This window comes from Protopterus annectens, chromosome 11.part0 (assembly GCF_019279795.1).
Source record: "Protopterus annectens isolate FY-2018-M chromosome 11.part0, PAN1.0, whole genome shotgun sequence".
Taxonomy (NCBI): Eukaryota; Metazoa; Chordata; order Ceratodontiformes; family Protopteridae; genus Protopterus; species Protopterus annectens.
In genome coordinates, this window is record NC_056745.1 from 1287589473 (window position 1) to 1287604630 (window position 15158).

The following is a 15158-nucleotide window of genomic DNA, read 5'->3' on the forward strand; positions in this document are numbered from 1 at the left end:
GACCTTTGAGTTAGAACTCCTACCCTTGGGAAACTGATGTCAATAAAACACTGGTCTGATTACCTATAAGTCTGAATAGCACTAGTTTAAATGACTGGCAAAAGAAAGAGAAGAAATAGAAAGAGGGAAGGGAAAAGGGAAGTTTAAAAAAAAAAAGAATCACAGTTTTGTGCCTTTGCCCCATTATTATTTATGGCTTTGTCCAGATGTTTGCTCTAAGGGGGGACAGGTAGTGCTCACATGCTGGACTTTGTTACAGGGTCCCCAGACCAGACAGCTAGTTTAAAGCTGGAGATAAGGGAGATGGTGTTAGTGAGATTGCGTTTGCCGTATAGACAAAAGGTGAGACTCCCATCGAGATGGAGTACTTCTTTCCCCACCACTTTCTAAGCACAACAAATTTTCCATATTGTCCCTTCAAGGTTAATGTCAGGGGGGTAATGATGGTAAAGCATTCTCCTTTAACATGGATGCTGTTACTGGCTCCATAGCTTGCTGTATTATCAGAAGTATGGAGAGGTTAAAAATTTTCTTTACTGATTCTTCTTTCACTTCCAAGATTATCTCAACAACCAAGTAACACATATGGCACTCACAACCTCACATGAAAGCCCTCACATAGATGATTAAATGCTCCTGACAGTATGTAATTTGAAGGTTTGCTGACATTTTAAGCTTACAAAATATAAATATAATAGGTACTGTCATTATTATAACTTATAAAATTCAGCTTAAGACCTAGAACCTAAGAATGCTACCACTATATAAAAAAAAAAAAAAAAAAAAAAAAAGAAGAAGGATGGTGCTGAAGAGTTTGCTAGTTATACTTTCATAATCCCTATGGTTCCAGAGATATGAACAATTGGTTGAAATACAGGACAGAATTTGGATCTGTCAAAGGGCTTGGGCTCTGCCCATAGTAAATTGCAGTGCAAACTCCCTGAGCTCCAACTGTATGAATGAATTAAAGGCTATAATAAGCCACTTAAGGGAATGATGATTCAGCACTATTTATGACTGAGATCAGTAAATTGTTGGCACAGAATGTGTGACAGGCTTTTAAATACTGAATGTCGAATAACATGAACTTTTATGGCACAAATGGAAGATTGTTCCTCGATATAAGGAACATTTAAGGGGTAGGAGTAGATTATGGAAATGTTTTATGCATTTATTTTCCAATTAAATGGCACACACTATTTCACTGACAGTACTACTGAGGGACAGGGATACACAAACGGAGATTTTGGCAAGTAGTAAAGACAAGGTGTTAAGACAGCGCAGCTCCTATATATAATTTTTTTTTCTCCTTCTGCTTTTAAGGTGAATGTGCTTAATTTGTTTTTTTCTTTTTCAGATGTTGGAAGTACAGAATTTGAGGCTGAGATAACAGATGAGTCTGCATTAGCTGGTAGTCTAAAGGAAGTTGGCTGCTCAGGTGATACAAGCTGCTGGGTGTTTCAGACATTGGAGGGGAACACTGAGGTCATAGATGAGGATGCACAGAGTGAGCAATCTGGTAGAGTGGTGCACAATGAGGTTGCAGTTGGTTCACTCTGAGTGCAGATTGGGACATGCAGAGTTGATATTACTTGTGGGAATGAAGAAATGTGGAATTGACAAGTGAGAGAAAAACCTGAGGAGGGTTTCGACTGACAGAGCGGTACGACAGGAGGTCATGGGTTGCCAGAAGTGCAGCGAATACGGAGTTGTTGGTTTGTTGAGTTTTTTCCCTACGGTCTCAATGTAATGTCTTGTTTAGGTTTGATCTTGTATGGGGAGCATCAGTGTGGAATTTTACTTTGTTCTATGGGTAGCTGGTGTCTTCCTTGGAATGGGTCAGCTATTATTGCAGACATCAGGGGTAGGGGATTAGCGGGTAGTACTGCATCAGTTAGGCATGTGAGCTAGATGGGGGATTTGAGGGGAGGATTTAGCTTTGAGTTACTGCAGTTTCAGGTTAAAGTTTGGGCTGGGTAGATTCATTATATTCTAGATGGTAATAGCGTGTCACTGACATTGTGTGGTGATCAGGTGGCATCAGGTATTCTCTATTTTGTTGGTATATTGTGTTGGCCATGATGGTGGTGTTCTTGAGGTTGTACTGCTACTGGCCATGATGGTGGTTTAGGTGTCTTATTATTTATAATGGGTAGTTGGTGTGAGGGCAGCATTTTATTAAATGGAATTTAGAAGAGATTTAAAGAGGGGTATTACATTCATTGGACAGTAATAGCATTACATTTTTTTCTATTGGCTGGTATAATGGGGTTGCAATGTGGCAGGGGTATGCAGTTGACTCAGCATGGCTTCAGTGGTGGTGGGCTCAGTAGTGGGCCCAGTGGATGGTAAGATTCTTGGTATCATTGTGAGGCTTCCTGTGGTTGGGTAGTATGGTTTAATTACATCATGCCCATAGTTATGATAGGTGATGAGGTTATTGGTTTGCTACTTTAGCATAGGTCAGGGGTCAGTGGTTTGTTTTCATTTGTTAGGTACTTGGCTGTTTCCACTGGTAATGTATTGGGTTAGGAGGTAGTGACTTGGATCCAGCTTGGTTAGGGAGGATGGGTACACCAAATGATGTTTGACCTAGTGCCTTACTGGAGGTTAGATTACTTAAGTTTGGTCAGTGAGAGGGGGAACAGCCTGGTCAGGCTGGTGGGCAGAGAAGAGTGACAGGCTTGCCCTCTTCTGTTCCCCCTCTGGTGTTGGATGTGCAATTCAATAGGTTGGGAAGGAAAGTGAATGGCTGCTCTGTAATAAGTTAATGAGCAAGAAGAGCTGCTTATTTGGATGGTGGTGTAATTCAAAACATTGAAGGTGAGTGGGATAACGCTGACTTGTTAGTGCAAAGATAAGTGAGCAAGTGGGAGACGCTGCTTATCAAGGGTGAGTGGTTACACTGCCCTTACTGTTATTTTATGTTTTCTTCCATGGATATCATCACCTGTGTCATGGTTTTGGTTGAAATTTATAACTATTGGTTAACAATCATATTTATGGAAGTTTAATAAAAGTTGTCAAATGCCACTCAGTGTTGTGTGATTACTGAAGTGGACAAGGACAAATGAGGTTTGGAACAGACCATTTTGTCCTGGGACATCTTCAAGTGGGGCTAGATACATAGATTAGCAGGAATTAGGAGAATAAGGGAAGGATTGGGTTAAATGGGATGGAAGGATGTTTAGGAGGAAATAAGGTAGGGGTAGGGTGGGGCTTAGAGGGTTTTGTCAAGTGTAGCTGAGGTAGGAGTCACAATTTTGGCATGAACTTGATACCCTCCCACCCTTCCCCTTTTTATTAGTGGGGTTTGTGGTTATGTCAGTTTGGGAAGGCAGGGAAGAGGGGCAGACTTGCCCTCTTCTGTTCCCCCTCTGGTGTTGGATGTGCAATTCAATAAGTTGGGAAGGAAAGTGAGCGGTTGCTCTTTTGGATAAGTTAATAAGCAAGCAGAGCTGCTTATTTGGATGGTGGTGTAATTCAATAAATTGAAGGTGAGCGGGGTAACAGTGCCTTGTTAGTGCAAAGATAAATGAGCAAGTGGGGGATGCTGCTTATCAAGGGTGAGTGGTTGGGATCACTACATAATCGCAAAAGTTTGAAATACAGAATTTCAAACTTTTGAGACTATATAGCCGAAACCCCTAATTACCAAAAGACCAGAAGCGTGAATTTCAAACTCCCGATCATCGGGAGTTTGACATTCGTGCTTCTGGTGTTGCGGTATGGTGGAAGGTCAGGTAAGCATCTATGTTTAAATGTGTTGGTTAGGGGTTTAGTGTGTAAGCATGTGTTGTGACTGTGATGTGTGTGTGCTAGGGGAATGTAGGTGTGTGGTGATGTTTCATGTGTTTGTGTATGTAGTGCGACCTTAGAGTTAGAATAATTAAGTAGGGGAGTGTGGGGATGCAGCCCCCCACATGGGGGTGCAGGGAGGCTTGCTCCCCTGCATGTCTGTAGTTTAGGTTTGTGTGTTTGTGTTCTGGGGGAAGGTGTGTGTATGTGTGTGGTGTACGTTGAGTGCAGTTTTCGGTAGTTTGAAATTCGCAGTTTTGATGTTTCGGTATTTTAGTGTTTCGGGTATTTGGTCTTGGGATTTTGGGCATCGGTAGTTTGGGTTTTCAGGATTTAGTAGTGGTAATGAGTTGTTACGCTGCAGTTATGGTTATTTTATGTTTTCTTCTATGGATATTATCAGCTGTGTCATGGTTTTGGTTGAAATTAATAACTGTTGGTTAGCAATCATATTTATAGAAGTTTAGGTTGTCAAATGTCTTTCGGTGTTGTGTGATTACTGAAGTGGACCAGAACAAATGAGGTTTGGAACAGATCATTTTGTCCTGGGACATCTTCAAGTGTGGCTAGATACATAGATTAGCAGGAATTAGGAAAATAAGGGGAGGATAATTGGGTTAAATGGGATGGAGGGATGTTTAGGAGGAAATGAGGTAAGGGTAGGGAGGGGCTTAGAGGGTTTTGTCAAGTGTGGCTGAGGTAGGAGTCACAATTTTGGCATGAACTTGCTACCCTCCTGCCTTTCCCCATTTTATTAGGGGGGTTTGTGGTTATGTCAGTTTGGGAAGGTGGAGAAGAGGGGCAGGCTTGCCCTCTTCTGTTCCCCCTCTGGTGTTGGATGTGCAATTCAATAAGTTGGGAAGGAAAGTGAGCGGTTGCTCTTTTGGATAAGTTAATAAGCAAGCAGAGCTGCTTATTTGGATGGTGGTGTAATTCAATAAATTGAAGGCGAGCGGGGTAACAACGCCTTGTTAGTGCAAAGATAAGTGAGCAAGTGGGAGATGCTGCTTATAAAGGGTGAGTGGTTATGCTGCCCTTATGGTTATTTTATGTTTTCTTCCATGGATATTATCACCTGTGTCATGGTTTTGGTTGAAATTTATAACTATTGGTTAACAATCATATTTATGGAAGTTTAATAAAGGTCGTCAAATGTCATTCAGTGTTGTGTGATTACTGAAATGGACCAAGGCAACTCCTGTTATTCTGTCAACTCCCCAAATTAATAAGAGTGGTGTTTAAAATTTGTCCCGATTTTGGGCCATTGTCCCCATATCATTTTAGGCTTTGTCCAGATTTCTTGAACTAAGAGTCTGAAAAGTATTCTTGAGTTCCTTGCCACATTAGGACAAGGACAGGAGAAGAATATCAAGGAATAATCATACTGATTATGAAGTTCTTCATCCCAACAAAGTATTGAGAAAATCAATTATATAAGTATAGTGGGGATGAGAATTTGGAAAGCGTGAGTAAAAATGTTGGAAATGGAAGCAACATATGAAAAACAAATACAAGTGTTAAACAAGAAGAGAAGTTTTAAAACCCTGAATACTGATAGAGGAATGGAGTCATATAATTTAACAATTAACAGTACTCTAAGAAGGCAGATTTATAGATGCATAGATTCATAGATTGTTACTAGGCTTAAAACCTGGGGGGGTGGGGGGGCTTTCTAAGTCCACCCAAGTTTTCTTGAAAGAATAATGATGTCATGTATCCAACTAGCATGTTGAGAGCCAGGCATTTCTATGCAACCTCTCCCTAAGGAACATGGGTGCCAGGCCAGTCTAAATTTCCTTTTCCCCATCCATTTGCCTAGGTTGCCCTTAAACTGAGTAATAGACAAACTCAGCTTCACATGCATTGTAAGACTGTTCCATAGGAGGGGCAGTCTCTAGGACACATATCTGTCTCTCCAGTAGGCTCTGTTTAAGTAACAGGCAAAATTCAGGTCGCTAGACCATGTATTTCTGGTACTCCTTTACCTACAAATACGTAGGAGATTCATAAGTGTGGGGTTCCAGACTATTTTATTTTATTTTGTATACCAAACTGAGTTGCATTCAATCCACAAATGCAAATTCCCTGACTATATGAGCCAAATAATTAGTACATATATTTATATAGTAAAATCAGCTCTATAGATATGAATTAAAATATAAAATATTCAATGAACTTCAATTGTGTTACTTAAAAAATACAGCCTGCACTTAAAAAATTGACACAAATGTACCATCACCTTCAGTACTTGTTCCATGTTCATCCCTACCCAGTGATGATAATAGGATTTATAGTAAGGTCCACTCTCTTTGAGTCACTGACTTAATGGTTGATAACTGGATTACCCATTATATATTGGAACAAAACAATTAAAGTCCACTGAGTGAAAAAAAGGTAGGTAAAAGAGACTGGAGGAGAAGAAGGGAATTATAGATTCATGAAAAGGTTTTGTCTTAATAAGAAAATTCTTCTAAAATGATCTGTAAGGTTCTGAAAATAAGTGATGTAGTAAAATGCAGCATTAAACCAAATGTTATCTAATAAAACTGGTTTTCAGTCTGTGTTTAACTGTTCTTCTTAAAAGTATATATTTAATGAGATATGCATGTGTTACTATTCCATTTGCCATATTTGTTAAAATAAATAGGAGTTATAAAAATAACAGGAGTGTCAGTAGATCACCTCTCCAGTAATGTGATGGAGTGTGAATAGCTACTGATACTATAAATAGTACAGTGGGAGGTGTTGTGACTACCTGACACACCCTTGACTTAAGTATACCAACTCACTGGTACCACCCCTATGGAGAAAGCAGAAGACTGCACATGCACTGCATCTTTGTCAGTGAACACATCTGCACTGGCAATGATCTTCTATATAAAACACTGACAGCCGAGACATTCACTGATTCAAATACTGATTTAAATCTTAAGCTAGAATCTACTTGAGTGGGGTAATGGTCATGCTCTTATGAATGTATGATCTCATGAAGTCTGTAGGCCAGTGGACATCTCCTTATTTTATTAATTTCCTTGGCCTTTGCTGGCAACAGTGACAAACTAACATATATGTTTTTGCCTTATAAATTGTTACATTTTATCAGACAATACAAAGACACAGAAGCTTTAGGGCAAGTGCTAAATGGTGATGCAATGCTGTTGATGGTGCATGCTGCAGTGGTGTGTTGTCAGTTGGTTTCTGTGCCTGTAGCAGCACATACTACATGAGTGCATCTCTGGTGAGGTAACGGATAAGCTACATTACTTCTGTTATGCTCACTATGTGTAGTAAACATAAAAACCATCACTCATTACCACTGCCCACCAAGTTATGTGTTAAATTAATGTTACTCTAGTGATGGAGTGTGATTCAGAGGAAAGCTGTGAGTGAAGTTTCCATCTGCTGACCTCTCCTCTGATGACAGAATGTAGAAGATTGCCCTCAGTAGGCATCAATGTCCACAATGCCATAAGCTACCTCACTAGCACCAATGTATATTACAGATCGCAACTGTCAGCAGGTATCTATGCCTACCATGCCATAGTCTGCATTAGGTTTACACACATTGTTGATAGAGTGTGCAGATAGGATTGTAGGTACCTAGGTGTGTGTTTTAGTGCATAGAATATATCTGACATTATACAGGCTTGTATCAGTATTATCAGAAATGCAATCTGCTGAAGAATTGTGGCTGATGACCTGTTACCACAAAAGAAAGGATTTTTACAGCTCAGCGTGAAACATCTGAAGCTGCCCTTACCACAGTGCCATCATGTTTGTTATTGTGTTTTGAGTTATGTTGTATCTTACATCTTACAGTGTCAGTGGCCCAACAGGTAGCACACATGCCTTTGGTGATAGAACTTCAGAAGGTTGTGGGTTCATTTCTGACACCAAATAGTTGGATTACCTCTCCAGTACTGATACTGCAGTGCATTATAAGGAGACGCTACAATCCTGAGTCTTCTTTTCTTCAGATACAATGTGAAACTGAGAACTAATCTGCCTAAGCTTCTGATAGCTCAGGTGGATGTAAAAGATCCCATGCAACTTATCAAAAAGGGATAGATGTTCTTTATTAAAATGAACTAACACCATGCAAAACTTAAAACACAATCCCCTAGTTAAAACAAAAATTATTTTCAAAATTATTTCTTCCCTTTTTTTATATTTTTGAAGGCATAAAAAATTAAAAACAGACTTCATAATACATTATGTTTCATATCCTCCCCATATTTTTCATCCACAGCCACTTTTCTGCCTTTCTTCTTACTTCATATTCATTTGTTCTTTATTACATACAATTTAATTGCACCTTGCAAGCCAAACAGGCTAAATATATTGCATACAATTATGTACCCACTATGTCCCACTTATCTTTTAATTCATTTATAAAAAGCATAGAAAATCATTTACATATTCATTTTAATATTCTACTTATCTCCAATAAAGATAATTTTTTTCTTCACACTATAAAATAAATTTGCATCTGTTTCTTTTTCATTACACATATGATATAACTTTTCAAACTACAGATAATTGCTTGTACTTCCTGACTGAATTTACTGGATATTTATTAATTATCAATTACCACAAAAAATCTGCACATAACTTAATATACAAAACTCTTTCTTTCCTACTTATAGCACCTTCTTTAATTTTTCTTTGTATTGCCTGCCAATGGTCAGTTCTACAAAATTTATCAATAATGTTTTCATACCAATTTTCCTGTATTTTTATGACATGTTTTTTTTGCATTCTTTTATTATACTCATACATTCAATAGATTGTCCTTCAATTTCTTAATATTTCACTTCTTGGATTGTATCAATTTGAAAATGTGTTCATATTTTGCACTTAATATTTTAGTCATAAGATCTTTTTATTTATTTTGCATAACATTCAATACCCAGAATAAATGCAACGAGACAAAGAAAAAAAATTGCTAGATTTATTAAACCTCACTCCTATCACTTGTATTACATACTATACATATTTTTACAGGAATTAATCTAGATCCTGAAACTTCATGAAAACAACTGTTAATAGACCCTTTTTGAGACTTTCCAGAAAAATAGTCTATCTGTACAGCCTACCTTTTCTAATATTACCAAATGTATTAAGTAAACTTTTTCTGCAAAAATCAAATCATATGAATTGTATGTAACAATTTAATCTTGTATATATTCTATTAACATTTTCCATTGTTTTAGTATAATCTGTCTTTCTCCAAAGTTAATGTCTAACAAAGATAAAAGTGTTGTATTTTAAAAGTATTAAATTTAAAATGTATTAAAATGTTGGCACTCAAAATGCTGAGTGCAAACAAGATGGGAAAAAAAAAGACTGAAAACCCGAGAGAAGCCAATTTCAAAGATTGCTCTTCTCCATAAACAATTATATATCAACTCCAAGATCATTGTAATTTGAAGAAAAGGGAATGGCATCTCAGACTTAATATATGCAAGCTCGTTCTTTTGGCCATTCAGTCTCCATAATTCATCACTCACTGTAGCAGGTCCCAACATTTCAAATGGTTACTGCCTAACACTTCAGTATCATGCCTAGTAAAAGATGAATCACCTATTTTCTTCATTTCTCCAAATCCTTTTTTTTTTTCTCTAATTAAATTGAATCCAACTATCCTCAGATGAAACTACAAATCCTTCAAAACAGTGCTTACCCATATATTGCTTTTTAAATATATAATTTGCGTAATACATCAATATATGCAGTTTCATTAAGTGTCTGTAAATGGAATTTGGCTAACAATCATTTCTTTGTAGTTTTTCTTTAAGAGCATTTCTTACCAAACTAAAAAGTGTTCTACTCATCGGCATACCTGACAAACTCCATTTTTTAACTCAATTTCTTTAATTAGTCAACAGTTTGCTTATACCATTGTAGTCATATTTCATAAATAGCTTTCAGAAACTTTTGTTCCACTTTTTGCAGCTTTCAGAAATTAATAACTTTATCTGGAATATCACACTGCTTTAAAATATCCCATAACAAATTCTGATGTATATTATCATATGCTTCTTAATCTGAGATGAAATCAATACATTTTTGGTTTGCTTTTATACAATTTCATCTATTAATTTCTTAACTGCAACCAATATACACCCACTATCCTTCCTTTTCATCCCATATGCTCCATTATTAATTAGTTACATGTTTTATTATATTTAAACCTTATTTGAAAATTCACAATGAATATTTTATAATCATCGTCATCATTATGTATAGATATGGGACTCCAGTCTCATAAAAGTTTCTTATCACCTTTCATCCAAATAAGACTAAAAACACTTCTTCACACTTTTCTTGCAATGTTATGCTTTGATTCTTCCACTTGTGTATTACTTTATGAAAGCATTTCAGTTCGTCAATCATTTTTCTATAAAATTGGTATTCTGTGCAACCTTCCCCAGTACAGACTAAATCCTTCCTCTGTTTATGCTTTATTGAACTTCCACAGTGTTAATGCCTCTCCCTTATCATATCTAATATTTCCTTAAAATTAACTTTACCCCCCTTTCTTCATTTTGTATAATCTGCTTTTCTACATATCTTCTCTAAAAGACTCTACAAGTTTAATTATTTCTGCTTGCTTATTATCTGACATACCTTTCACTTTCTATACCTTCATTAACATACTTTTTATACTTTTTTGGCTTAACAGGCTATGCCTTATATTTGCTTAATTCAACATAAGTATTAATGTTTGTTATAATTGCTTTCTCATTTTTACCTTCTATAACTTCCTCTGCTTTCTGACATTGTTTCTTGTAAACTTACTTTTATTCTTATTGCATATGCTACATTAAAATACATACTCTGACATTTTCTCTTGTAATCAACACATTGTTCTAACCAGTTCAGATAAAAAAATCGGTCTTTTATAAATGTTCTGCAACCATGAAACACCTGTAATTTTGAACAGTATCTAGTTAATCTCTTATATGCCTTTTGCCTTTTTTCAATAATAAACTATGTAAAAAAAAATCTCATACTGCTTCCAGCTATGTATAAACTATATACTGGAATTGATGCTAACAAGAGTTTATAGTCATATAAAAGAAAACTCTATTATGGCAATAGAACAAAGGGGTAACAAAAGAAAGGCATATGGAATAAAGGATCATTTGTTGTTAAATAAAGTCATAATGGAGTATTGCAAACAGGGGAAAGATCTAACTATGGCATGGACAGATTACAAAAATCATTTGAAAGCATCCCACATTCAAAGATAAAGGAGTGCTTACAGGTGTATAAGATACATCCTACACTGATCAATTACATTACAATGACCATGACATAGTGGTAAATCCCCTTGTAGACATGATAAAGGACAAATTATTATCCCAGGAATAAATATTCAATGAGGATATTCCAGGGTGACTCTTGGTCAATGCTCCTCTTTTACCTTGCCTTTAACCCATTAAGCTGTCTACTTACAGATTAGGTCATGGTTACAATTTGGCTCCCAGAAAACAACCAAGCATAAACACTTTCTCATCTTCTATTTGTGGATGATTTAAAACTGCATAGTTCATCAGATCAGCAGCTGAAAGTACAACTGCAAGTCTTCAACATTTTATCAGAGGATATAAGAATATCACTTGGTCTTGATAACTGTACAAAAACAACATTTAAATCAGGAAAACTGCAGCAACAAGAAAATATTAGTCTGAGACTTGAGCAAGAGGCAGTGTATAAATATTTGGAAATTGGTGAGGGATCAATCATAAAACATGAACAAATATGAAAAAAATACAGGCAACCAGGACAAGACAGGGTTCTTTTGTTAGGGCTGCAAAACACAGGACTATGAAAATATAGTGAAAAATGAAGCGACCCACACCATGACAATGAGAAGGCATACACTTCCACAGTGTCAATCTTCATCTGATGAAGCAGTTATTGTGAACTGTGAAAGTGCTAACATTAAACGTTTTATTTGGTGATATTTCATGCCTTTTATTGACCATTGTTTTATATGTATTTCTTTCAGTCTCTAAATATTTTTAACACATTTTTCCACAAAATCAGTCATTTTTTTCTCATGTTCTCCTTTATCTACAAAAACATCTTATTCACCCATCCTTCTCCACAGTGACCTGATAATACTTCTTCTCCAGGTAACTCAGTTTGTTCCGTACTTTAATTTTCAATACGTTTGTTCTGTTTAACACAGTCTTACCACCAATCTTCATTAGATTTACAATACCTATAACATGTCTTATAGATTTTAACTCTATGGCCTCCCTGACCAAACACATTACATCACTTTTTGCACATTCATTTATCAAATTATCTTTTGCAGCACACACACAAAAAAAACAAACTTGAGACTGTCCTAATAACTAACAATTTATTTCATTCCAGTAAGTATAATTACATTTGGAATATGCTTCACAATATTTTTTCTTTTCTTGCAGTGTTATCCATATTTCTTGTCCCCAGCCCACTTTTCCTTTCATCGTATGATTTGTCCATATAGTTCACAGACTAAAATATAGACAGAAAATAGTCCTTAATGACTTATTGTTCTAGGTCACTGGACATATAATAAAATGACTGTTGCTTTTTTATCACGAGAGTTATTTCATAAAACACATATTCATTCAAAAAATACTCCTGCTTGAGTCACTTGCATGCACAAATTTGTACATTAATTTAAATGGCTCAAATGTCATATTTCAAAACCATCTTTTCTAAAACAAATTCAAATTAAGGAGTGAATTCATGATATAGTAAATCCTAATGGCTGAAATAACTTATTCCACATAACATACCTATCAATCTCCAGTATTTTCTTGAAGAAAACATTACTGTTGGGTCCTTCTCTACTTATCTATTTGTTTTTCTCTCTGTAGGTGCTGCCACCACTGTACATGTTCTCTTTATACACATTTTCTTTTCCATTTCCTATGAAATTTTTTTTCCTCCTCTTTCATTTTCCTGATCCAGTTCAGCAGCTTACAATGATGGCTTGGCAACACTCTTCTCTTGTTCATCTTCACTGACAAAGCTACGTAAAATAGACTACTACAAACTTCCTTCTGCAAGTAATGTTGCCATAGGCACCTCTCTCCTGAAGGAGAGAATCAACTGCCTTGATAATAGACAAGCTTGGTGACTGCTTCTCACCCATAACTGCTGTCTCCAAAATTTTTCCATAGTTGTTTTCTGCTGCAGCTTACAGCACTTCTCATGCACCTACATCTCATTCCTTCCTTTTACCATGTGGTTGTCCTGAAAAAGGTTGTTGACCTAATGAGACAAGCCCAGCCAATAAAGTACAAATAAATAAATTAAATAAACTTATTTTCTATTTCTGTGTCTCGCTCCTTCTCTCTCTCTCTCTCTCTCTCTCCATATATATATATATATATATATATATATATATATATATATATATATATATATATATATATATATATTACCTATCAAAACATCTGCTCTTCATAACATCTAAACTCAAACATCAAGATCATAACATCTAAACTTCAAAACATCTAAAACTCATAACATTGAATCTCAAAACATTGAAAACTACAAAGCAACTATAAATAACATCCCACAGAGTTTTTACTATATTTATGCAGGGGGGGCAAGCCCCACTGCACCCCCCACACACCCAATAAATTGAATATACCATCTCCAAGGTCGCACTACAGTGGGGGAAAAAGTAAATTTCCTAACCCCACTGTAGTGCGATCTTGGAGTTGGTATAATTAATTTAGGGGGGCGTTGGGGGTGCAGGGGTGCTTGCCCCCATGCATAAATGTAGCAAACAGTGTGTGGAATGTTATTTATCAGTGCTTTGTAGTTTTCAATGTTTTGAGATTGGATGTTATGAGTTTTATATGTTTTGAAGTTTAGATAGCCTTGATGTTTTGAGTTTAGATGTTATGAAGAGTAGATGTTTTGATAGGTAACGATATATATATATATATATGGGTCTACTTTAGTTGTCCGAAATGCCAGTTCACCGACACACAAAACACCGAGACCAAACAACCGAAAACACACAATACCAACAACTCACAAAACCGAACACCGTTACACCGACACACAAAACGTAAACTACACATTACACACAATTACATATCCACTAACCTTAACCCAAACCCTAACCCTAAGGTCCGACACTACCGCACACTTACCCTACCCGCACCCTAACCCTAACTCACTTAACCCGCCCCTAAACTACAGTCCGTCACTATTACACACTTACCTTACCCGAACCCTAAGTCTGACACTACTGAACACTCACGTTTCTCACACCCTAACCCTAAATCCCTCACTATCGCACACTTACCTGTCCGCTCCCTGACCCTAAATCCCTCACTATCGCACACTTACCGAGTCGCGCTCACACGTTGCCCATGTCGGTCTTTCGGCTGTTGGGATTTCACCTTGTCGATCACCTTCGTTTTCGGTCGTTTGGTCTCGGTCTTCTGCGTGTCGGTGAACTGGCGTTTCGGTCAACTAAAGTAGACCTATATATATATATATATATATATATATATATATATATATATATATATAAAAAAAATATATATATATATATATATATATATATATATATATATATACATTTATATATATATAAATATATTAAACTATATATATATATATATATATATATATATATATATATATAAAAAATCAGCTTTCGTATCCCGAATTATCAAAATCTTGAATGACACAACAGCAAGACCATAAAATCGCCAGTAGGATTTAATGAAACTTCAAAATCCTGACACTTAAAATATCGAAAAATAATAAGTACACTTAACGTTCCTGCACTCCACTGATACAAAACACAGTAACAAATTAAAACAATTTACTTCATTCTTTTATACATTTAAGCAGGGGGGCAAGCCCCCCTGAACCCCCACAGTCCCTGTTTATTAACTATATCAACTCCGAAATCTATAAATATGCCATTCTGCGCTGTCCAGTGATCCTCATTTATACAGTACACAACTCAACTACTGTACTGCACACTTTAAAAATCTAAATATATTACCAAACATCTAAATAATAATTTAAGACATACATCTTTAAAAATATATTGATGCCTTTAACAAATAACAGTACTACACAAGCTGTAACTTACTAGTTCAACAACATTTTTATATAATCAAAAACATCGAACATCTGTAACACTTTAACAATTGGTGAAGATGCAGAAATACCTCTACCTCTAACTTTCCCTTCTCATTTGCATTTACAACACAGATATCTTTTCAGTCACACACTCTGTTCCATAGACTAAACTTACTCTATAATAATAACAACTTGCATTTTTTTCATATGTTCTGTTCTTCTATACCTAACCAACA